Raw genomic sequence first — 24,391 nt, 5'->3', positions numbered from 1 at the left:
CAGGCCACGGCAGTTGGCAAATAGCTGCAGGCCAGCAACCTCCAGGCAAAATCTACCAAGTGATAGTCCGCTTCCAGGAGCATGATAAGCCCCAAGCCACCACAAGCCTGCCTCAAAGGTTCCTCTTTTTGATGTCCCAGCATAGAACCAGCATAGTATGGTTCCAATCCCAAAAGCACCTCTAACACTTGAGGGAAGAGCCCCAGTAGTTATGTCCACAATGGTCTTTGAAGATTAGATTGGTTCAAAAGGCCATCTTTGAAGTGCACAGGCCCTGTTATTTTTTCCTGTCTGTCATTCTACTCTGGGAGGCTGGATCACTATCTTTAGTGAGGCCAAGACCCGGCTCCTTGTAGTGCAGGTGCCAAATCCACCCCCTCGTATGAGTCCCAGGAAGGTCCCTCATTGTCAGAGGTCGCAGTTTCCCTTAAGCCCCTACTTTATGGCCTTCTATCAGGAATGCACAGATGTAGCTGTCCCCCCCACACCCAGACATAGATTGGAGACAGGCTGACAGGCATACAGAGTCACAAGCACAGAAATGCCCACTTTCCCAAAGTGGCATTTTAACATTAGTGATGTCAAATCCACTCGCACAACTGGAAAGGATTTGACATTATTAGCTCATTGATGTCAAACACTATACTGCTGCTCTTCTGAACATAGGAAATACAACTCAATGGTCTTTCCACTGGTCACCCATGTTATTCAATGTGAGAAGCAGACCCCCTTACCAAACACACTATCCGGTCCCATTCACTACCATTGCATGTAGAGCACCCTCGCCCCTGTCCTGCCTCTCACCCACACCGCACATACCCCCAGGGAGTAGGCAAATGTAGTAAGAGACATGCAGAGCCTTGGCAAGTAACTATTTAATTGCCAAGCTGAGTAACAGTAACTGTGGCACATTTGAAGAGCTATGTGAGTGACACAGCCAGTGCTGCCGGTAAGAGGAGGAACATTAGAGTTACATGCCCTAGGTGTATGTCTTACCCTAGACAAGGGACTTACAGCTAACTCAAATCAGCCAATCACGTATACATGAATTACCAGTATGTATATGACAAACACAGCACTTTGGCACTAAATGGCAGTGTCAAAAGAGCTCAAAGTCCTAAGGCCAGCACATAGGTCAGTGGAAAACCAAGATGGACAAAAGCAGAAAGTGGAGAGAAAGCATCCAAAAATGGACCAGTTCCACGAATAATGGACAGATTTATCAAATCTTTACATTACAGAAAAGTCATGCAAAGTGGTACAGAGTTATGAGAGTGGATTCACTTTCCATCGTAAAACATTTTAACATACTTTACACCGGAAAGTTGCCCTTTTTGTAGCGTAAATAATGCCATGCTCTGCTTTGCGCTACACTACATTAAGTGGGCAATCCTTGTGTTATATTTTGGCATTCCAATACAACCATCCATTCCTTTTGACACAAGGCCAGATCTTCAAAGCTTGTCAGACCTAGCTTTGCATCTGCAATAACACTGTCTTGAGTGAGGCATAAAAAAAGAGAAATGTTTTTATATTCTCTATTATTAAACATAATCCATTTGTCCTAACTCTACAGCAAACATCCAATGTGTAGCATGGTACACATGTTGCCTAAACCCATTGTATTTTGTATTAGAAGGGTATACTTCCAGTACAAAGTCTATGCTAGATATCACTTGGGGGCATATTTTTTAATGCTTCATTTAACACAGGGCAGTAGGCAAGGTTTCTGCACTTCTGTATGTGAAACAAAAAGACAGAAATGCACCATATTTACTCAAACATTCTGCACCTATGCTCCCTCCTATCTCTGATGCACTGTATGTTTGCAAGTGCAAACGCAGGCACCCTTGTGCCATGCTGCAATGGTGCCTGTGTTCCCACCAGGATTGTTTTGTGCAAGAAGGTTTGCCTTTCTGCACAAAACAATCTTTCATTCTCCTGTTTCGCCTACATTTCATCATTCTATGCATGATGCAAAGTGTATCATGCATAGAAAGAGTAAATAATGAGGGGGAAAAAAATTCCTCCTCTTCATGCCATTCTCAAAGAGGCGTACCGATTTAACGCAATCCCAGCTTTACAAACCTTTGTAAATTTGTATTGCATCAAATTCAAGGATGGATTCAAGGGAACACACTTGTTCCACCCATTAAATACCTACCAGCTTGGAATGTAACATAATGCAGCACAAGCTGCTGTGTTGCATTATATTTATTTACAAAACCATGCAAGGCAGGACATATCACCCAGTTGTGTGGCTTTGTAAATCTTACTGATTTTGTGCCAGCATAGGGGAAAAAAACAGCGGAAGGCCATACTTAGTAAATATGGTTCTGAACTATTTTCTTGCCATAGTGCAACACAGCACACCAATCTTCGTTGCTGCACTGCACAGCGCTATCATTTAATATATATGTTCCAATATGTTCTTACCCGGCATGGCGAGCAGACTGGGAGGGCATTGACGGGTTCTTGCAACTGAGAGTTGCAAACTGCACAGTGGGAGAGAGACTAGGCAGATTTACTAATAGTTTGTCCAACATAGTTCAACAACCAAAATTGTTGTGCTGCTTTTCCTGAGAGGGAGAGAGAAATGTTCCTTATCCCTCCCCACACAGTGCCTGTGAGTTGACTGAAGAGAAGGAAATTAAAAGATGAAGCCCGGCCCAAAGTCTCCTTAACATGGGAAGACCTCCAGTCACGTGCAGCACACCTGTACCACCATTACAGAAACTGTTTCAGTGCAGTCTACCATCCAAGCTGGGACTGAGTGGCAGACTCCCCTGGCCTGTGCAGCCGAAGAACCTTATCCTCCCTCCCCTCAGCATAAGAATGTAATGTTGACCTTGGCTCTCTTGGGCTGTGTGCTGCCCTCTACATCTACACTACAAATGGTTCTCTCTGGAACCGAGGATGAGGGTCATGCTACCGCTGTCAGTACATGAGGACATCCATAAGCAGTTGTGAACAGGAGGGTGTGAGGATCACCTGCCATGACTAGAATCTCTTTATTCCTTAGAAAAAGCAACCCCGCTTATATAGAGCAGCAGGGCCAGACTGGGAACGCAAAACCCTGGCAATTTTGTCCGACCAGCCATTGGGCGGGGCAGGCTGTGCAAGTGTGAAGCACTGCTGCTTTTGTTACTGGGGGACGATAATGCAGCACCTCTTCAAAACCTGCCCCCAGTAACAAAACAAGCCTTCAACGTGGCAAAACCGGCTCCCACCCTTCCGGCCCTCTACAGCAGGTGCCAGCACCCACAGGCCCAGCGAGGGGGAATAGGACAGGGCTAGGAAACAGACAGGAAAGTTATTGCAGCAGAGCAAAGGTGCAGGGTTTCGCTGAGGCGGACAGTCACCCAGAGAGGAGGGGCGCTGAGCTACAGCAGTGAGCGGCCCTATTGGTTTTTGCCACGGATGTAGCTGAAACTGCGTCTTAATTGTAGGGGTGGATTACAATCACATGTGTGGAGCGCACCCGCATATAATCTTTTGTTGTATTAAGAAGAAGTGTTAGGATCTTGAAATGTAATAAAATTAAAATGTGATGTTTTAGGACATTGGAGAATAACCTGGAGAATCAATGTAGAAATATATGTAACTAGCAGAAAACATCAACGTGATGACATTTGTATAGGGTAACTGACATTTATTCACTTATTAAATTTGTGTTTATTAGGTTGTAGTTTACAAGTAGGTAAAAATAAAAAGTGAAAGGGCCTTATTTACCCACGTAATTTTAGAGCTCATCTGCTATTTTCTTATGTTAGTTGAATTTGTAGGCCTGAAATGCATGTTCCCTAGAAGCTCTCACTTTAGAATAAGCAGTTTGGATTTCATTTGTGCTGTCGAATTTTTCTTTCTCCCATTTGTGTTCCAGGTAAAAGAAGCATTCTTAGATAGTAGAATAATGTCTTTGTTTTACTACTCAGGAAAGGAGAGAAATAGTTACATTGTGCTGGTTGAATTGATAAGGGAAGGACATTGCATTTCACACAGGAGAAGGCTTGGGAACCAGGGTCGAATGTGTCGAAGGAAGAGCGCACCGTTGTTCTGTGGAAACCCACCTTTAGGAGCAGATAGCGTGATCTGAAGAGGATTCTGGAAAATTTCTCCTATATATTGGATTATTGGGAGTAAAAAAGCACCCACTTCTCTTCTTGCCTTCGGAGAGAGAGCACCTTAGAACGAGCTCTATCTCGATAGCATAATGCTATCTGACCAATCAATGGTGTTGAGACTTCTTAGGAAGACTCCACATGTTGACACTTTTTATTCCTTTTCCGAGGATGCTTAAGTAGGGATGTCATCTTAGCATTAGTGTAGCGTCAGATTAGTGCTTTACATTCATCAACCCTCGATGCAGGGAAATTGGGACTCAGGCTTCTCGATCCTCTTCATCTTATTTCTTGAATTAATTTTGTTGTTTATGCTGCATCGATTACACTGGATGCAGAGTTTGGCTATATGTGAATTTGAATGTACTTTTACATTCTCATCTTAAGGTGTCTTTATGTCGCGTTATTTTTGGTGGTGTAATAAAATAACTAACCTTACATAGTTGTCTGTAGTTATTATGTGCCTAAACAATTTGCTGTTCAATTAATTTGACAGCTATAGCGAATGTTCTGCATTTACATGCTGCTAAAAAGAACCATTGGACTGTGATTCTAGATTAAGTCTAGAACTTATGGGCCGGGTTTTCAAGGTGAGTGGTGTAAACAGAGAACAGCATAAGCAGTGTGTATTGAGTGCAGGGTGAGCTGTGTGAGTGTATGGGTGTGAGCTATATGTTTTACTGGTGATGGTACAAAGAGCAGGGTTTGAATATGTGCATGCTGAGCCATGTGCCTGTGCTAGTGTGCTGTGTGCCTGTGTGAATGCAGGGTGAGCAATATGCCTGATGTCAGGCAGAGCTGTCAATATAGAGAGCAGGTGTTAGAAATGGGGGTATCTAGTTTGCAAGGGATTGCACCTTTGTCCAAGTAGGGACCCTTCTTCCTAGTCAGGATAAGGGAGTCACACTCCTAAAATAACCCCTGCTCACCCCCTTGGTAGCTTGGCACGAGCAGTCAGGCTTTTCTTAGAGGGAGTGGGTAAAGCATTTGCACAAAACCAGCAGTAATACAGTGTAAGCCCTACAAAAGGACACCACACCAGTTTAGAAAAATACCTACTATTTTTATATACTTCAAACAAGACCAAATACGATCAAAAATCCACAATCCAGTACTTTTAAAAGAGTTAATTTGCAAGATGTCTTCAAAGTCGGTAACTCGGTCCGAGCCTACCGCGATGCTAAAAACAACAAAGTCTCACAGTTCCAGCTAACCGCGTCTGTATGGGCGAGCAACAGTGTGAACAGACTCGTTAACACTACCTTTCTTGGTGCAGCTCACACGGCGGTGCGAGTCAGTCTTGGCATCCGTCGCGGTTGCGATGCAAAGTGGAAGCGGTGCACGGTGTCCTCACGATGCGGTGCGAGCAGCGGTTAAGTGATGATCGTCCAGACGGCACTGGTGAGACCAAGGCTTGTGGTGCAGGGCGAGACGGTGCTCGATGCGGTACTGGCAGGTTGCAGTGCAGATGACAGAGCCGGTCGTGGCGTCTGTCGCGGTTACATTGCAAAGTGGAAGCGATGCAAGGGGTGGTGTCCTCTCGATGTGGTACGAGCAGCGGCTCGGTGGCGATCGTGCAGAGGGCATCGGTATGACCAAGGCGTGTGGTGCAGGGCGAGACGGTTCTCGATGCGGTGCTGGAAAGTTGCGAAGCTGGCGACAGAGCCGGTTGGCGGAATGGGCGCTGGCCGAGCCGGACAGCTGTGCGTGATAAGCCAGCGGCGATCGTGTTGGTGAGACCAGGCAAGCAAAGTGAAGCAAGACGGCGCGAGTTGTGGTGCCTCTCGATGCTGTGCAGGCAGTGGCTCGGTGGCGATCGTGCAGATGGTGTTGGTGAGACCAAGGCGTGCGGTGCAGGGTGAGACGGTGTGGCCTGCGGTGACTTCAGGACACAAGGCCAGCAACGGAGTAGGTGACAGAGTCCATCGTGGTTCCCTCTTCTCTGTGGCAACTGCAACAGCGGTTCAAGGAGCGGTACCCAGAGGTTGGTGAAGTCTGTGCAGTCCCTGAGACTTCTTAACAGGATGCCAGCTCGGTTTCAGGCCCTTTGAGATACTCAGCACAAGTAGAGAAAGTTCAGTCCAGTCCTTTCACTGCCCAAGGCAGAAGCAGCAGCTGCAGGCCAACCCAACAAAGCAACAACACAGCAAAGGGGTAGTACTCCTCCTGGCAGCTCTTCCAGCTCTTCTTCTTGGCAGGCTCCTTGATTCCAGTGAGTTCTAAAGTCTTGAGGTATGGGGCCCAATATTTATACCAGCAATTTATTTGTACTCTGAAGGCAGAGGGGCCAGGAACTAGTTCAAACCAGTTTGAGGTGCAATCTGCAAGTGTGCACATTCTTCCTTTGTCAGTGTGGGCCAGGGTCCTCAGACGCACCACAGGAGGTGGAGCTAGCATTATGGAAGGCAAGCCCAGTCCTATTCAGACCCAAGGTGCTGCTCCTCACACCCATCTATGTGTAGATGTGTCTATTCAGCCCTGCGCTGACTCACCCTGTCTCCTGGAGTCTCCCCCAGCCCCTGTCACTCACAAACCAGACAGACAATACACAAGCTAGCAGAAGCAGGGTGGGTGGTTAGGTCAGAAAATACCCACTTTCTAAAAGTGGTATTTTCGAACACAGACTGTTAAAACCAACTTCACTAAAAGATGCATTTTACCTTACTGAGTTCAGGAATAGTAAACTCAAATTTCTACCATGTTCCCTGAGTCAGTTAGGATTATAGGATGTTATAATCAAACTGCCCACTCTGGTCTATGGGGAACAGGTAGCCTTGCAATAGTGAAAAACAAAGTAGGATGTAATTCACTATCAGGACATGCCACACACACCAGGGCATTACTTACCTTTCACATACCATGCACCCTGCCCATGGGGGTGCCTTGGGCCTACCTTAGGGGCGACTCACATTTAGAAAAGGGAAGGTTTAGGGACTGGTAAGTGTGTGCACCTGCCAAGTCGACATGGCAGCCCCAGGCTGCACACAGGCTCTGCAATGGCAGGCCAGAGTTACACTTTAGAGGCTGTTTGTGTGGGTGGCACAATCCAGTGCTGCAGCCCACAAACAGCATTTGATTTCTAGGCCCTGGCCCTCGCAGTGCACTTTACTAGGGACTGACACATAAATAAAATAAGACAATCATGGAAATACCAGACCATAACACATTTTATACAGGAGCACTTGCACTTTACCACTGATCAGCAGTGAGGACAGTGTGCAGAATCATTACACCAGCAAAAACAGAGTCAAAACCGGGAGGTCATATGCAAAAACTGAGGGGAAACATGCCAAAATATGCCAAGTCTAACAGCAGGGAAGAGGTGTACTTATTAGAGTGTAGAGTTTCCCTGTTGGAGTTGACAGAGAGTGGTTTTCTGCATATGGTACAGAGAGAGGTGTGCCAGAGTGACAGGATGAACAGTGTACCTATGTGAATGAATGGTGAGCTGAGTGCGTACAGTGCAAAGTGAATGAGGTATGCAGGGTGAGTAGTGTGCACAGAATGCAAGGTGAGCAATGTGTTACATGATGTGTGTATAGTGGGTAGTGTGAGCAGTGTGCATATAAAGTAGGCCTGGGTGGTAAACTCCACTCCGCTCGTGGAGTTTGTGAAGATTTTCAGACTCTGCGCAGAGTGCGGAGTTCTGAAAAACTCCACCGAGTGGTGCAGAGTGGAGATTTATTGCTCTTGAGCTTGAGCGGGAGCGAGGAATTCCAATGCTAGACCACATCCCAGTGACATTACTCAAGGAGGGCGGTCGCCGCAGGTCACTACTGCTCGGGCTGGGAAACCTGCAGCTCGTGTTGAGGAAGTAAATATCCCCTCGAGCAGCAGGAAGAAGCTGCACCCTCATGCACTGTGCATGGTGCCATTCGCACTGATTTTACAGTGCAGGACAAATGCCTGGCACTGAAAATCAGTGCGAGCAGTGCGACTTACCTCACTCCCTGACTCTGTGGAGCGCAGCGGAGTTCTTTTGTCACATTGCAGAGTTCTGCTTAGCGTAGCTCTGTGAACTCCAGCCATGCCTAGTTTATAGTGCTGGATGAGTGGTGCAAATTGAGCAGTGTGTTTGCAAAGTTTAGGGTAAGGCATTGTATTTGATTTGTTCCATATTACTATTGAGCTACTTTGTTTTGATTACTATCGCTTGATTCTACCTTGGCAAGTGCTGGAACATTTTACTTGTGAAACTTGATTTTATTTTGATACTAACTGAATGAGTATAGTAATCAAAACTTGACTGCTAAATGTCATACATTTCTGAACTATAGCAGTCATTTTATTTGCTGTCATACATTTGCACATTTCCCTGTATGTTCTAGTAAGTGTAGCCTTGCTTTAAAATCTGGCATAGTAAAGTAAAAACCTGAGAAAACTGATGAACTCAGTATTTGGTTTTTCTTTACTATCTACTTTCAAGGAGTTCTTGTATTCTTTCTCTTGAAAAGAATCTCACATCTGCTCATTAGGTAGGCTTAAGATAACAACTTAATTCATACATTTTGCTTTGATTCACTTGCATTGAGAAATAGGGCCATATTTATGGCAAAGTCATGCAGTCAAGCACAGCAAGTCACCTTTCTGTGCTGCACTGCGTGGCAGGGAAAGGACAGAAATACACTGTATTTAAAGCAATATGGTGCATTCCTGCTTTTTCTCCTGCCCCAGCACCAATTTGGCTGCCTAGCACCAACTCAGGAACCATGCCTGCATTGTAAGGAGGATTGTTTTTGAGCAGGAAGGGGCACCTTCCTTCACAGGCTCAATGCCCAGGCATGTTGTTCCTTTTTCTATGTGTGCTGCAGAATACTTCTCCTTGTTACACCTCAAATGGGGAGGCATAGGTTTTTTGTTCATTCCCAGGTCTACCACTTGTGCTAAATCTGGGAATGCATCAAAATCCAATGTCGCATTGGGAACACCCATGCAGTGCCGATGGAAATGCCTCTGTGGTGCAGGATAATGCAACGCAGCGATTTGTGCAATTTTGAATTACTATAGCTCTATGAAGCCACTCAGGGCCAGGCAAGGTGGGCTTGTGTGGTTTCATAAATCTCATTTTTAATTTGCATCACTCTTGCACCACATTTCATGGTGCAAGAGAAATGCAAAGGGACTAATAAATATGTCCCATAGTGTATAAAACCAAGTGTTCGAAGTATGAACATTTAGCGTTATATGCACCAACATGATTTGAATTGATGCACTGGTCCATTGAAACAGCAATTGTTGAATGTTATTTTTCCTGGCCTGATAGCAATTTTGTTTCATTAAATACACATGAGCTTTTCAAACCTCAGAGTGTTGTGTTTTTATTTACCAAGGATGAGCGATGTGTGTGCAGATTGCAGGGTGAGCAATATGTGTGCTGAGTGGGTGGTGTGTGGAGAGTTCATGGTGAGCAGTGTGTGTAGAGTGCAGGATAAGTGGTGTCTGAAGAGTGTAGGTTGAGTGGAGTGTTTAGAGTGCTGGAAGAGCAATGTGCATGCATAGAAAGCAGGGTAAGTCATGTGCATATATAGTGCATATTGAATGGTGTGTATGAGTAAGAGTGCAAGGTGAACTGGCTGTCTGAGTATAGAGTGCAGGGGAAGAGGCACGTGTAGATGCCAAAGTGAGCAGTAGTGTAGGATGAGCGGTGCGCCTGTGTAAGTGCAGTGTTAGTTGTGTGTGTTTAGAACGCATGGTCATAGGTGTATGCAGAGTAAAAAGCCCCGGGAGACTGCAAAGTGAAGGATGTGCAATGTGTCTCAACAATGCAGGGTTTGGGATGTCTGTGGATTATAGGGTGAACAGTGTGTGTGTGTGTGCATGGTGAATTATGGGTGTATAGTGATGGCTGAGTAATATGTGTAATGTGAGTAGTGCAATTTGAGTGGTGCAGGTCTAGGGTGTTGGATGAGTGGTGTAGGTCTAGGTTGCAGAGGGACCAATGTGTCTAGAATGCAGAGTGGACAGTGCATTTAAAGTGCCAGGTGAGTGGTTTCTAGACTACAGCGGTGAGCAGTTTGCCTGTATGAGTGCATGGAGAGTGATATGCCTATATGGGTAGAGTGCAGGGTGAGGGGTATTGTATAGAGTGTAGGGTAAGAGGTGTGTAAAGCGTACTGAACAAGGGGTTGGCTTTGTGAGTGGAGGTTGAGCAGTGCGTCTGTGTAAGTACAGGCTGAGATGTGTGTTTAACATGCAGGGAGAGAGGTGTATATACATGCAGATGAGTGGTTTGTATAGTGCGCAGATGAGTGGTTTGCCTGTCTGAGGATGAACAGTGAGTTTAGGGTGAGCAGTGCCTTTAGGTGCGTGTGTCAGGTCCAAGAGCGTAGAAGGTGTGCTTGTTTGAGGTAAGGGGGAAGGGTCTACACATGTGAATATAGACTGAGAGATCGTCGTGTGCTGATCGATGAGCTGTGATAGGGCAGGACCGCTGGGGTACCTGCTTTTTACAGAGTGGGCGTTGTCCCTTTTTGCGGTCTCAGTGTGTAGTGTGCCTATGAAAGTGTCGGATGTGGTGGGTTTGTGTATTGAGTGCAAGTTGAGCAGACGGTCTGTGTATAGAGTACAAGGAGAGAGGTGCGTGTAGATGCCAATATGAGCAGTGTGTTTAGAGTGAGCAGTGTGCCTGTGTGAGTGTAGTGTTAGTTGTGTGTGTGGAGTTCATGGTAATCAGTGTATGCAGAGAGGTGTATGTGGAGTCTGCTAGATTAATACTGTGCATAGATTGTAGGGTGAGCAATGGGGTTTATTCACAAGCTACTTGCGCTTTCGTGCATCTTTTTTAATATGGGAAAAATTGACATACCAGTGGCACAAGGGGCTGGTAAATAAACCCCAATGTGTCTAAACAGTGCACTGTTTGCTGAGTGCTTGGAGAACAGAGTGAACAGTGTGTGGAGTGCACGGCGAATGATGTGTGTATAGCTCTGGGTGAGTGATATGTGTAGTGTGAGTGGTGCAGGTCTAGGGGGCAGCATGAGCAATGTAGGCTCAGATTGCAGGGCAACCAATGTGTGTATAGAGTGCAGAGTGAACGGTGTGCACTTAAAGTCCAGGGTGAGTTTTTCCAGAATGCAGCGGTGAGCAGTGTGCCTGTGTGAATGCGGGGAGAACAATATGCCTGTATGAGTAGAGTGCAGGCTGAGCTATGTGTGTAGAGTGCAGGCTGAGTGGTATGGCTGGAGAAGTGTGGCTCACTGGTTAGAGGTGGCAGACCCAGAAGCAGAGGTCGGCCCGGGGCCAGGGTTCAATTCCCGACGCGCAGGGTACGGAACCAATGTCAGCGGGCTCGATAAATCTCGCCTCGTGCCTCTCTAACCAGGGGTCCCACACTGCAACTCTGGGCAATAGCTTCCTTAATCTCCACAACGGCCCCCTCGCTGCCGGGGATGCCTGGCTTCACCTTGGGGATGCCCAATAAGGATCATCTCACAGGGAAAGCCAGGATGGGTTCCCCAGCGGCACACAGCGCCAAGAAACCCTGGGGTGAACGTGCGCTCTACAAATTCATACTAACATAACATAACATAACATGGCTAGAGTGCAGAGTGAGAAGTTTGTGTAAAGCATATAGAAGAAGGGGTGTGGCTTTGTGAGTAGAGGGTGAGCAGTGTGTCTACATGAATACAGGGTGAGATGTGTGTTTAGCATGCAGGGAAAGTGGTGTGTATAGTGTGAGGATGAGTGGTGTGTGCAGTGCGCAGAAGAGTGGTTTGTCTGTCTGAGGATGAACAGTATGTGCAGGGTGAGCCGTGCCCTCTGGGGTTGAGGTGTGCCTGTGTGAGTGCCATGAGATCCAGGGCTGTGCAAGGCCGGACTGGGAATAGCAACACACCCTGGCAGATTGCTGCTCGACCAGCACAGGGAGCGGTGGGTGGGGGGGGGAGGGTTAGGTGCTAGTGAGAAGCACCTCTCCCGCTTTTGTGACAGGGGGTCAATATTGCTGCACTGCTGCAAAACCGGCCCTAATGGTTACAAAACCGGTCCCCGACCCTCCGGCCCAACGGGGAAATGGCTGGTGCCCACTACAGCCAGTCCGTCCCTGGGGTTGTGTCTGGTTGAGTGAAGGAGGAAGGGTGTGACCATGTGAGTATAGACTGAGAGAAGTGCCTGGGTGAGAGTAGGCTGGCCGATGAGCCATGTGAGTGCAGGAGGGCTGGTGTACCTGTTTTATGCCGAATGAGTGGTGTCCCTCTGTGAGTTCTTGGTGAGCAGTGTGCCTTTGGGAGTGCAGGAGGCATCAGTTAAAGAGAGGCCTATTGGCTTTGCCAATGCTTGTTCTGCATCGGAGCCACGAATGGTTGTATAGCACGTGTGAATGAAAACAACCGCTGCAATTTACAAATAACCGTCCTTGTTTCTGTTCGTCTCCAACCACTGTGCATTAGAAACGTCGGAGAACTATTTTTGAAACGAGAGAAACACGCGCAGAATTTTCAATGACATCTGGGGCCTGCAAGCGCAGTTTTTTGTTGCACCTGCCAAATTTCACCTTGTCCAGATATGGCTCCCACGGCACGCTTTCTATTCCTTGTCTCATTTCCCCACCACTTAGTCAGACGAATAGGAGTATGGGAATAACAGTTGCCTGGCTGCACAATTTACGCCTCTGCCCTTTGGGCACCCTCAAAACCTGATGTCTTTATTGTGTCATTCTGTTATTGCCTGGGAGCTGGTGGGTTCTTGTCATTACATCCTCTTCTTGTGCATTATTCTGCCGTAAGTGTGGGATGAAATATAAGGTCTAGTGAAGGTGAAGCAGAAAGGCTGCTGCTCTGTGGCTTGGCACCGTTCGTATTGTGTCACTGCTGCAGCGTTCCTAAATCACCTCAGCTGAGGCGACCTACCTAGTTAAGTACGTGTCCCGAACTGGCAGTGACATCACAAGGATACCAGAGGAAGCGACTGTAAAATCATCCCAAGCAGCAGTGACATCAGATCCCAAATATGCCACCCTAAATTAATAAAAGTAAAGTAGACATATCCATGGGAAACACAGGAAGTGACATAACATGAACTTTGAACAGTGATGATGCGAGGAAGTCCTGTGACTTCTGATACTTATAACGTCACAGGAAATGACACCTCTGAAGTAAAAAATGAACACGGGCTGATGACAGAGACCAACAACCAAATATACCTTCTCCCGCACGTATCCAGCCTCACTGCTGGATCTGGGCACAGACACTACGTGCTACCACATACCCAACATTCTTATCATTTTAATGCATGATTGTCATATGTAATGTAAAAAAAAAATGTAATGATGATACTTGTAAAGCGCACTGTTACCCCATCTCGGGGTGTCCTGGCGCTGAAGACCACTGGGGAACCCGTCCTGGCTTTCCCTGTGAGATGGTCTCTTCTGGGTATCTCCAAGGTGAAGCCAGGCATCCCCGGCGTCTGTGGGGGGCCGTTGTAGAGATGAGGCAAGCTTAATGCCCAGAGTTGCCAAGTGTGATCCCTGGTTAGAGTAGGCACTGAGGCGAGAATTATCGAGTCCGTTGACCCTGGTCCACGACCCTGCCGCATCAGGAATCGAACCCAGGTCCCAGTTCTCTGCTTCCGGGTTTGCCGCCTCTAACCAGTGAGCCACACCACTCCACTGCCTTTTGTTCACTTTATAGAGCTTTGGAAAGGCGAGCTGGGGCGGGATCATGCATGAATGGTACCCTAAAAAAAATCTTTTCTGAACTGAGGGAAATGTCTTCAAGCCTGAGGTAAGAGGTCTGAGCTTCCTCAATGATGGAATCTACTGCAGCGTAATTTCTTTTTAGCTGGTCGATTTGTTAAGATGTTCAGGGGATGTTGCCCTTGGGCCTACTTTGTGAAACAACTTGATGAGGCTGTTGCGGCGCTGGGCCGGCCCTCTTACCATTGGTGATCCAATGGACCTTCTCTTCGCAAACTTAGAGGTAAACGGAGTTACCAATAACTCAATCTATTTAATTCACATTGCAACCATTTGGCTAAACAATAAAGACCAGGATCAGTGACTATTGTTAAGAAGATTTACTTCAAGTTAGCAGTCAGGTTAAGATAAACAAATCAGAATAACAACTGGAAAACCCAACCTCTTTGAGATCCCCATCGGTGAGTAGCCCTGCTTTACAAACTCCTGATTGATTGAACCTTCTTAAGACGTTTAGATGTACCCGAATTAGGCAGACAAGAAGTTCAGTTACACCTATGCAAAAGATCAATAACAGAATTTGGTGCTTAAAGAAGAATTTGTGATTCTCTTTCCTATACATGAGGGATATCGAAGACCATCCAAGTAAGGGCCAAACTAAGAAGGATAGTTATGAAAATTTGAAAGGATGTCACAAATCAAGGAAATGCAGAAAAATAAGAAAATGTGGGAAATTGCAGAAAGGTATAGGAAGGTGCCAGGATTTCAAAAGCTTGGTCAAGTCTTCTTGGGTAAGGGAAATGAGTGTTAGCCTAAGTCACACTCTGCAAGAGTCAAAGGAGAAGCATACATGGCTAAACCTCTCAAAATCAAAAGAAAAGTGACATAACCTCAGACAGTGTGAACATTAATTACTGCCGCTAAAACCTCAGAAGTAACACCCCTCTGTTTGAATCATCAGGGGCTCCATTGTCCTTTTCATTCTCACGTTGTATGCAACAATTTCTCCAAGGCCAGACATGGGACCAGTATTGTCCTTTTGTCCCCTGTGAGCATTTGCAACGTTAATAAATGGACACTTTCAGTTGACACTCTGGCTCTCCATGTTCCTTGTCAAGGTATTCTTCTCAGAGTCTCTCTCTATCAACAGTACAGTGTTGTATCAATTCTCAAACTAACAAACATTGTGAAAGTACCTGCAGATAAAAGACATGCTAGCAGAAATGGAATACAGCAATTCATGCAGAAATAAATACAGGCCGAGTTAAGACCAAAGAAAGTATTAAATCGATGGTGCACTTTTAATATGCGTGTGCACGTGTGCACATTCAAACACAAATTAATAAAACTGTCAATACATTGGATTCATGTTAAGGTTTCATAACGGTAAAATAACTTTGAGTATACCTGTATAACTGTGACTAAGAACTACATTATAAATACAAAGAAGAAACTTTAGTGCACACGTAACATAAATCATTTTCGTTTCTGAAGAAAATACATTTTAGTAGTGTAAGGATGGTCTATTCAATCACCCAAACAGCAAATGTCATTTAATGAATTAAGGCACACAGGATGGGAAACTACCTTTACAATGAGGTTTTTACCACGTTGTGCCTTCACCACAATTTTTTTACCACTTATATTCTGTTACAACACATGTCTTTCCCACGCACCCACGCATTTAAGGTAAGTTGGGGTGTGGGTAGTCTCCCCTGACAAATTATGTTTTTAGATATATATATAAATGTATATAAACAATGTGTGGTAACGGCATGCATTGTAAAATCATATGTGTTTTAAAAAAATGCTGGGTAAAAAATGTGTTATAAAGGCATGCAAAGTATTTCCCTGCATTGTTCTGTCATACAAACCACAGTATATATAAATTCTTTAATTCTACAGTGAATGCAATTTAATAGTGATATCAAGTGCAACACTTTACATTATTATCGTTAGGACACACAGAAAACAGGTAATAAGTGCATGCTTATATATAGCATATTTGTGATGTGTAAGAGTAGAGCCAAAATGACGCTGCTCCAAGGCCCTTCAATGCCAATCTTTGTGGGTTGGGCTAATGTTCTTGAAATGGGAGAGCTCTCTGATATCGAGCTAGTGCCAGGTGACCGGAGCCAGAGTATGGTGGTGTGAATGATAAAGAATAGTGATGATGCTGGTGCCATTGTTGTGTTTTCTTTAGAATGTACAACCTGCCTTAACTGATGGGTCTGCGATGATGTTGCAGAAATACATGCATGAGGTTGGGGCCCATCGGGAGACGGGGAGGGGAAAGACCGACCGGAGACAATAAAAGGTGTGATAAAGGCAGCTTTATTGGGAACAGGTGCATCTTAACCCAATACCACATCCTTGGCCTTTGCCGTACAAAACTAGACCTAACTAAATATGCACATACCTGACCAAACCCCCACCCCCACCCCTAAAAAGTTCCCCCGCAAACAACATAAACATAAGTACCAACTATCCAAACACCTGCCTCAACTGTTTAAACACTTGCCATCGGTACACTCCCTCCCCCTCTTTCCAGGAAACCTCATTCCTCCTATCCTACCCTCCCTTAACTAGGGAAAAGCGCCACCCCAACAACCTTTTACCAGCACCTGCCCCCAGCGACATCAGATCTCCGCCAACCTAACCAAAAACGCACTGCTCCCAATAAAACCCCTCCATAAACTAACCCCCCATACCAGGGAACCACAACCCCGCAAAAACCAACCCGCAACCATGTCTCCTAGGGAGGGCGGGAGGGACAACAACTTCCCTGCCTAACTCAGCTGCTGGGTCACTGTCCCTAAAATGGTGCACAGTGACACAAAATGGCCGTATTTATTTTCCCCAGCGCAAAGAGAGCCCAAACCAGCCCAAGACCGCCCAAGAAGCCCAACCAGCCCAATCTCGGCATCCTGTCCCCGTCCATTCCGTCCCCCCCCTCTTCCTCCCGGGGCGCCAAACTTCCCCGGGGGGATGAGACTCCCTCCGGTCGGCCACCCCCGCAAAGCCCCATTGGGGCCCATCGAGAGGCGGGGAGGGGAAAGACCAACCGGAGGCAATATAAGGTGTGCTAAAGGCTGCTTTATTGGGAACAGGTGCATCTTAACACAATACCACATCCTTGGCCTTTGCCGTACAAAACTAGACCTAACTAAATATGCACATACCTGACCAAACCCCCACCGAACCCCTAAAAAGTTCCCCCGCAAACAACATAAACATAAGTATCAACTATCCAAACACCTGCCTCAACTGTTTAAACACTTGCTATATGTACACTCCCTCCCCCTCTGTCCAGGAAACCTCATTCCTCCTATCCTACCCCCCCTTAACTAGGAAAAAGCACCACTCGAAAGCCCCATACGGCTTTCGACCCCCCCTACGGCCCCTGCACCTTTGGATACCTGCGCACCCCCACAGCCCAATCCACTGCCTCCTTCAGCTGCACAATATAAAGCTCCATCCCGTATCGTGACAAATGCACACCATCCTCCCTGAAGAAATACACTGCCCCATACCTCAGCTCCGGGTGTTCCATCCTACCCAAACCTTCTTTCTCACAAAAAGCCCGCATTTCCCTATTAATTTTCCTCCTTGTCCTGTCAATAGCCGCAGGCCTCTCTGCCCCTTTCCAGCATCGTCTAAGAATGAATTCCGACCAAATGAAGTAACACCCCGCCCACTGTCCCCGAATTTCCAGCAAATCCCTCTTCATTTGTTTCACCAGTGCCAGTCCCTTACACTGCACCAGATCATTTTCACCCAGGTGTATGACTACCACATCCAGACAGACCCCCCCGTACAACATTGTTTAAAGCCGGCACCAACTCGTGCCAACGCATGCCCCCTTTGCCCCTCCAATAACACCTAAACAACTGTTCATCTAACTCCAAATTGAGGTTCCTGTGCTTCTCCCATTCGGCCCTCTTGTTATGTGTTTATCTAGGTTCCTGATCGATACTGTGACCTTATGCCCCTATTCGGCTATAAATCCATTTATTCCCTATATTGGCATAACCGTTCAAGTGCGATTTTCAGAAAAGTCATCTCTGGCCTCACACGAACAGAGCCACATTCCAGCATAGCTCTCTGCCACTTCCTTTGCGACCAATTAGTGCAATGACAGGGCAGGAGTCACTATCTGATATTCCTAGATTAACACTCCGAGTTCTTCAACAAGATAAAAACTCAGCAAATCTGGAAATCCCCGCTTGCTGTGTTTTGATTAGTAATGGAACTCTAATGAGCAACTGATAACTATCACTTCCTAGTGACATCTTTAATTGACGTCTTATGTCCAGCAAACTTGCGTCAAACCCGGCACCTGTCAGGTATAAATATTACCAACGTTGCCTTAAGCAATAGCTCGTTGCTCGTTGCCTGTTGTTAGCTGTCTGCAAGACCCCGTGTTGGTGAAGCTAGCACCCTGTCGCTGCAGACTGCTGTCCCCTTGGTGGTGAAGCTACTGATACCATTATCGCTGCTAAAGCGCGAACGATGGTGCAGTACGCTTAGGAGCTGAACAGCCGTCCCTCTGCGAAGACATCCAGCAGATTCCAGCTGCCGCGGACGCTGTCCCCCGCCTCCTCCTCCTCGACGCGCTGAGATGAGAGCCGCTGCCTTTCTCCTGCAGAGAAATCCAGCTCCAGCGTTTCCGGTCTGCCCTAGCGGGTGACTGGGATATCGAGTGCCCCCTGAAGGAAATACCAAACTTCCATCATTCTATTCAGAGGTATGGTGTTGACTAAACCCTTAGATGAGAATTCTTGAAGCAAACCTTGGCAAAACCAACTTAACTTAAAGCTACTTACTTACTCCCCTCCTACGTGTTAGGCTTAGGTCAGGCACACTGGGGTAGGCGTAGTTAGAAGCACCAGTTGAGTATGTTAGCCTAATGTATATATGAATGTATATATGTTTTATTACTTTTAAACCATTGTATGGCTAAGAAACCATATCAATGCTTTTACAGTTCTATTTCGCAATCCTTATCTTACTGTACGTACTTTTTATAATAACAAGTCTTGCAATTGTGGCAATACATTTCTCTTGTACGAGAAGAAAGACTGTTCAATAAATGTTAACCTTTTATTGACAAACGCCCGTCTCTCTATTCTATACATCTCGTGAAAGTAAACTGCACTAAACTGACTGAGTGAAATACCTGTCTATTGTTTCACATGACCCTAGAGATTGACTCTTGATCTGAGGAGCAAAGTTGTCATGTTGCACGGTTGTTGGAAAGCTGAATCCCTTCTTGTCTGTGCCAAGGAAGCTGATACTTTCCTATGCAGAGAAGAAAGTTTCCAGTGACCTCTGAGCTAGTTGGTAACACACCCAATTAAGTTTAGCATAGTCAGTGGAGGCCTGGAATATCCGCAGTTCCACGTCGATACTACTGTTTATGTTATTCCAATGCGCAGGGCCTAGTGGGAAACTAGGAACTACACTACATGGCGCCCAACGTTTGGTAAGGCGATAAACTAACGCAAGACGTTAGAGTAACTCAGTCGTGCATATTTCACACAGACCCCTTTCTCCCGTAAATACTCCAATAGACGTCTGGAGTGGGTGAAAGGTTAAAATCCGCCCAAACTCAGTAGGAAGAAATTCCTATGTAAAGCTCTGGTTTATTCAACGTTGAAGGATACAGTGTTCCAAAATATTGTGCACCTAATCTTTGTCTCCTTGGAGACCAACTCTGCAAAGCCTGCATTTATAAAAAATGACAGGCAGTGAAGAAGAAAGGGAAGCAGTTAGACTGGCATCCCTACTAATAGAGGAAGACTCGAGTCTCCTACAGACTGACCCGGATGCAATTGTCATCCCGGTCCACTTAAGAAAATCTATAACTTTAAAACTTATAGAGAACGGACTGACACCACAAGGTGGTACAGTAATTTTCGTAATAGAGGCTCACGAATATCAGCAGACAGAGGTATTCTATTCATGGATAAATTTTCCAGCGGCAAACGCTAGAACAAAAGAGTTTCACTATTACAAAATAGAGGAACCTCCGGAAGAGTACGCTCCTTTCGAGGAGATTGAAATTCCACTTAAATTTCAAGAGCACCTGCTCTGGTTTAATGGCGCCCTAAAACACAATGATCACATAACTAGGCTCGGTCCTCTAGGTAGACCAGGAGCCACGTGGCCGGTTCTAGCCAGCTACACACCACATCCTGACATTGTAAAAATGTCTAAGGAAGAGCTGTTAGTACAGCTCAAAACACTAATTAAAATACATAGGCAATTAGTCCAATATGTAATGCGGACTGCAACAGTCCAACCAGCTGTTAATACACCACAGCTGACCCCTCATCAGGGAAACACAAATAAAATTACACCACAGAACATACAGTCATGTCTTGGTAAAACACCAGTAAAACGGGAACAAATTCCTTTCTGGTTAGCACAGAAAATCACTCAAATAGAGGCAGTATTTCCTGATACTACCCCTATTGAGAAACACAGAATCTTGACCATCTGCCTTCCTATGGGAATCGCACCACACGTGGAGGACTGCGAAACTTGGGGTACAGTCTTTGCTTCCATTTACACAAAAACACATGGTGTTCCGTCTATGGCGGTAATACCAGAAGTGCTAAAACAGATTCAAAATGAATACGGTCCAGAGCCAGCTTTACATCTAGGTATGAAATTACTGAAAGACTTCAAGCAGGTCTCGGCTATATTATTAGCCAACATTAAAGGAGAAGCAGCATCTGTGGCGATCCGCCAGAAGTTGAAGGAAACAGATATAAAAGATCCTGTTGAGCTTGCAAAAATCATAGAAAAATGCTATGAAGAATTAGGTAGAGACAGCTTGGGTGGGAAACCGGTAAAGCCCCAACTGCTCGAAAATCCTGAAAAATTATTTATTAAAAATAATTTAAACACTCCTAAAAAGAGCTGGGATGGAAATAAACAATCCACTCCCAAGGAAAAAGTTTTCCAGTCCAGAGGAAGGTCTCCTCGACGGAGGGAAAGAACTCCGACTCGAGAACACCGGTCTCCCCAGAGGGAGCCCTCTGAGAAAAGATATAACCTTAGAAATAGGGATAATCTGAAAAAACCTGATAGATATCAAAGTATTGATACACGTCCCTCTCGATCTTTTCCACAGAATTCGGAAAGAAGAGGACGGTCAGACCCAGGCGAGCACACCAAGTCCAAAGACAAGGAACCTGCTCAGAGTAAAAAATCTCAATTTCAGAAAAAGAAGGTAGCCAGTATTAGAGTAATCAACCATGCCGAGAATACTGAGGACACAGTTGAAAAACGGGGAGTGGGCATTAACAATGTTGGACAGTGCAGCAGAAATCAGTATAGCGCGCAAGATCTTGATGAGTCATCTGGAGACAGTGGACACGAATGAATACATTCAGGTTGAAACTGCCGACACCAGGCTTAGCGAGCCCCATAAAATATACGAAATAACATTGCGTATGGAGGGTGATAAGACTAGGAAAATTAGAGGTCTGTTTTGGGATAAACTCTCAACAGGCTATGATATTCTGATAGCTGAAAAAGATTGGCCCCCAGAGTTTGTCAGGGAGTGCCCTCGTGGCGAAGAAGTGATTATGCCTGCCTTCTCGAATCACATTCCGATTCACAAAAAATATACATATGCAAGGAAATGGGCAGTAGCCCAGGGACCTGCATTGTATAAAAATCATGTAGGATGGGATGAGGATTCTCCTCCTCACAAAATCCTATTAAAAAGTGAACCAACTGCCCAACGGCAGTATCCCATAAAGCAAGAAGCTAAAAAACAAGTCAGGGAGATTTTAGATCAACTTGAATACCAGGGGGTGATTGAAACATGCACCTCTCAAATGAACAATCCTTTGTTTCCTGTCTCCAAGCCAGACAATTCATATCGTCTAGTTTTGGACTACAGACATCTGAATACATGTTGCAAAACTTTTGCAGTACAAAACTCGCATAGTGCAGCCCTAATGAATAACATAGTTAGGAAAAAATATAAAACTACATTAGACATATCTAATGGTTTCTTTTGTCAAAACATTGCACCAGAAAGCAGATATTTGACCGCTTTCTCTGCATTTGGGTCGCGGAAAAAATTCTGTCGACTCCCACAGGGGTTCAAGAACAGCCCAGGACTATTCTCAGCTAGGGTAACAGAGTTACTACAAATCTATGATGATGAAGCATTATCTTACGTAGATGATATCTATCTCACAGACGACGACTTGGATACTCACTTGAAAAGAGTGAACACCATCATACTTGGGTTCGCAGCAGAGGGTTACAAATTCAACTTTAAAAAGTCTCGAATTGCCCATCTGACAGTACTGTTTTTAGGGTACGAATTATCAAGTGAAGGGAAAAGCCTAGCGGACAACTTCTTAGAGAAGTGCGCTGTACTCCAAGCTCCAAAAACGCTGAAGAATTTACAATCCATTCTAGGTTTTCTGAATTTCGGAAGAACTTACATTCTAAATTACGCAGAGAGGGTGAAACCTCTCTATGAACTAATTAAACCTGATTTTAAACAAATCAATTGGACTCAAAAACACACAGAAATTTTGAGATCACTGCAAACAGACATGTTAGCAAAAACAAAATTAGATACACGTGACAACACACGTGATCTTGTAATCCGAGTCATCCCAGGAAGATGCGGATTCACATACCTAACCTCTAATGAGGGAGAAAAGGTACCAATTTCAATTAAATCTCACTTGTACACACAAGCAGAAAAAACATTCAGTCACACAGAAAGAACTGTGAACGCAGTGCAAATCGCATTAGCAAATGAACGAGAACTAGCACACGGCAAACGGATTAATATCCTTACAGCGGAATCCGCCTTCGAAGCGCTATTCGGCCCAGTAAACCTGCCTACAGTGTCACTGGATCCGAAATGGATACAGTGTATAGATTCTCTAGGAGCGGAAGACGTGAAATACTATTTCGCCCCGCAATTTGAAGAACTGAATGATTTAGAATATGAAGAAGAATATCCTCTGCCAATCGAAATTCTGCCTCTCCCACAGTATGCCTGTATAATCTATACAGATGGATTTGTACAGCATTTCAACGTAGAGAGAAAATCCTACGATGCAGCATGTGCGATCATTAAAGGTCGTTGGCTGTGCGGTAAATTCAGACCGAAAGTGACAAAAACTGAATCTGTAAGAAACTGTTCGGTTCAGAGAACTGAAATCAGATCTTTAAAGATGGCGCTCGAAAATGCAGAACGTGAATTCCCGACACTTATCGTGTGCGATTCTCATTTTTGCGTCAACTCTTACAACAATAAACTGCAGAGTTGGATCGGAAACGACTACAAAGATGACACAGGTGCCACAATAAAGCATAAATTGCTATGGAAACAGGTAGCTCTTTTACACAAAGAACTACAAAAGTCTCACGTGATTCACGCACAGAGTCTTCGACATGATGGCGTTCACGTTGCAGGGAATTCATTGGCTAATACAGCCACAGCGGAAGCGACTAACCCGGCTTCCGTAGCCACAAAAAAGCGTACAGATAAATACATAGACGGGGAAACCATGCTGGCAGTAAAAACGACCGTAAAAGGCGACTGTGCAGCACTGCCCGTAAACTATCCACTCAATTATGCATACATAATCGATGCAAACTCCGTTCCTTTTGCTCGAATCCCTGGAGTGGGGGACAGAGTAATTCCAAACAGGAGCAGGAGGGGCTTCCTCTTACTGGAAGCACACATGGGGCTGGGTCTGAGACACCAAACAATCAAAGCCTCTCTGAAAGAATTACAATCAGAGTACTGGTGGCCAGGAATGAGCATAGATATTCAATGTTTTGCTCAAAATTGTGAAAACTGCAACAGAGATCGCAGTAATGAACAGGCCAGTGTAGTTTAAGGATCCCTGCTAGACAGCATAAGGCGGTCTATCTGCGCAATCAAAGAAGAGAAGCGCGTCCCAGTGTACACCATTAAGACTAAAAGCACTTAAATAATGAGGCCTCCAGCTCTCGGCTGACGCTAGAACGGTTATAAAAGATTTGCGAGTCTTTATCGGCACATACGCAATTACCACGTTCCATTCTGATCAGGGTCCTGCTTTCAGCTCTCGAGCCTATAAGGAGGCCATGGCTAGCATGGGAATTGGGTTGCGGTATTCTTGTCCGTCGCACCCGGAAGGGAATAGTGTGGTAGAAAGAAAAAAACGTGACATAAAGCAATCTATAACAGCGAAGGTATTAGGTTCAGGCGCTGGGTGGGTCAAACATTTAATAAGTGTCCAGACTAGTCTTAATAACATGCCAAGAAATTCTCTAAAAGGTTTCAGCCCATACGAACTATTGTTCGGAATTAGAATGCGTATTCAGGACCTCGATAGTCAGATGTCAGTGGTACAAGAAGAAACAACGCACTTTGATGTAAAGGATCGTTTGGCTGTTTTACAGGAACTGAATGAAACAAGAAAATCCTTAAGCAACATAAAGTTAAAGCAACAGCCAAGTACCACTGACGAGGCACCACCAGCAACAGCCCCAGCAAGGCCTGTCTGGATTCCAAAGATTGGGGATCTAGTCAGAGAAAAGATCGCGGTTAAGAAGGAATTTGGGCCTTCTTATAGAAAAGCAGTACCTGTCTTGGCAGTCA

This window comes from Lissotriton vulgaris, chromosome 2_1 (genome assembly GCF_964263255.1).
Source record: "Lissotriton vulgaris chromosome 2_1, aLisVul1.2, whole genome shotgun sequence".
NCBI lineage: Eukaryota > Metazoa > Chordata > Amphibia > Caudata > Salamandridae > Lissotriton > Lissotriton vulgaris.
The sequence above is the reverse complement of the archived record's forward strand: the minus strand, read 5'-3'. Positions refer to the sequence as shown.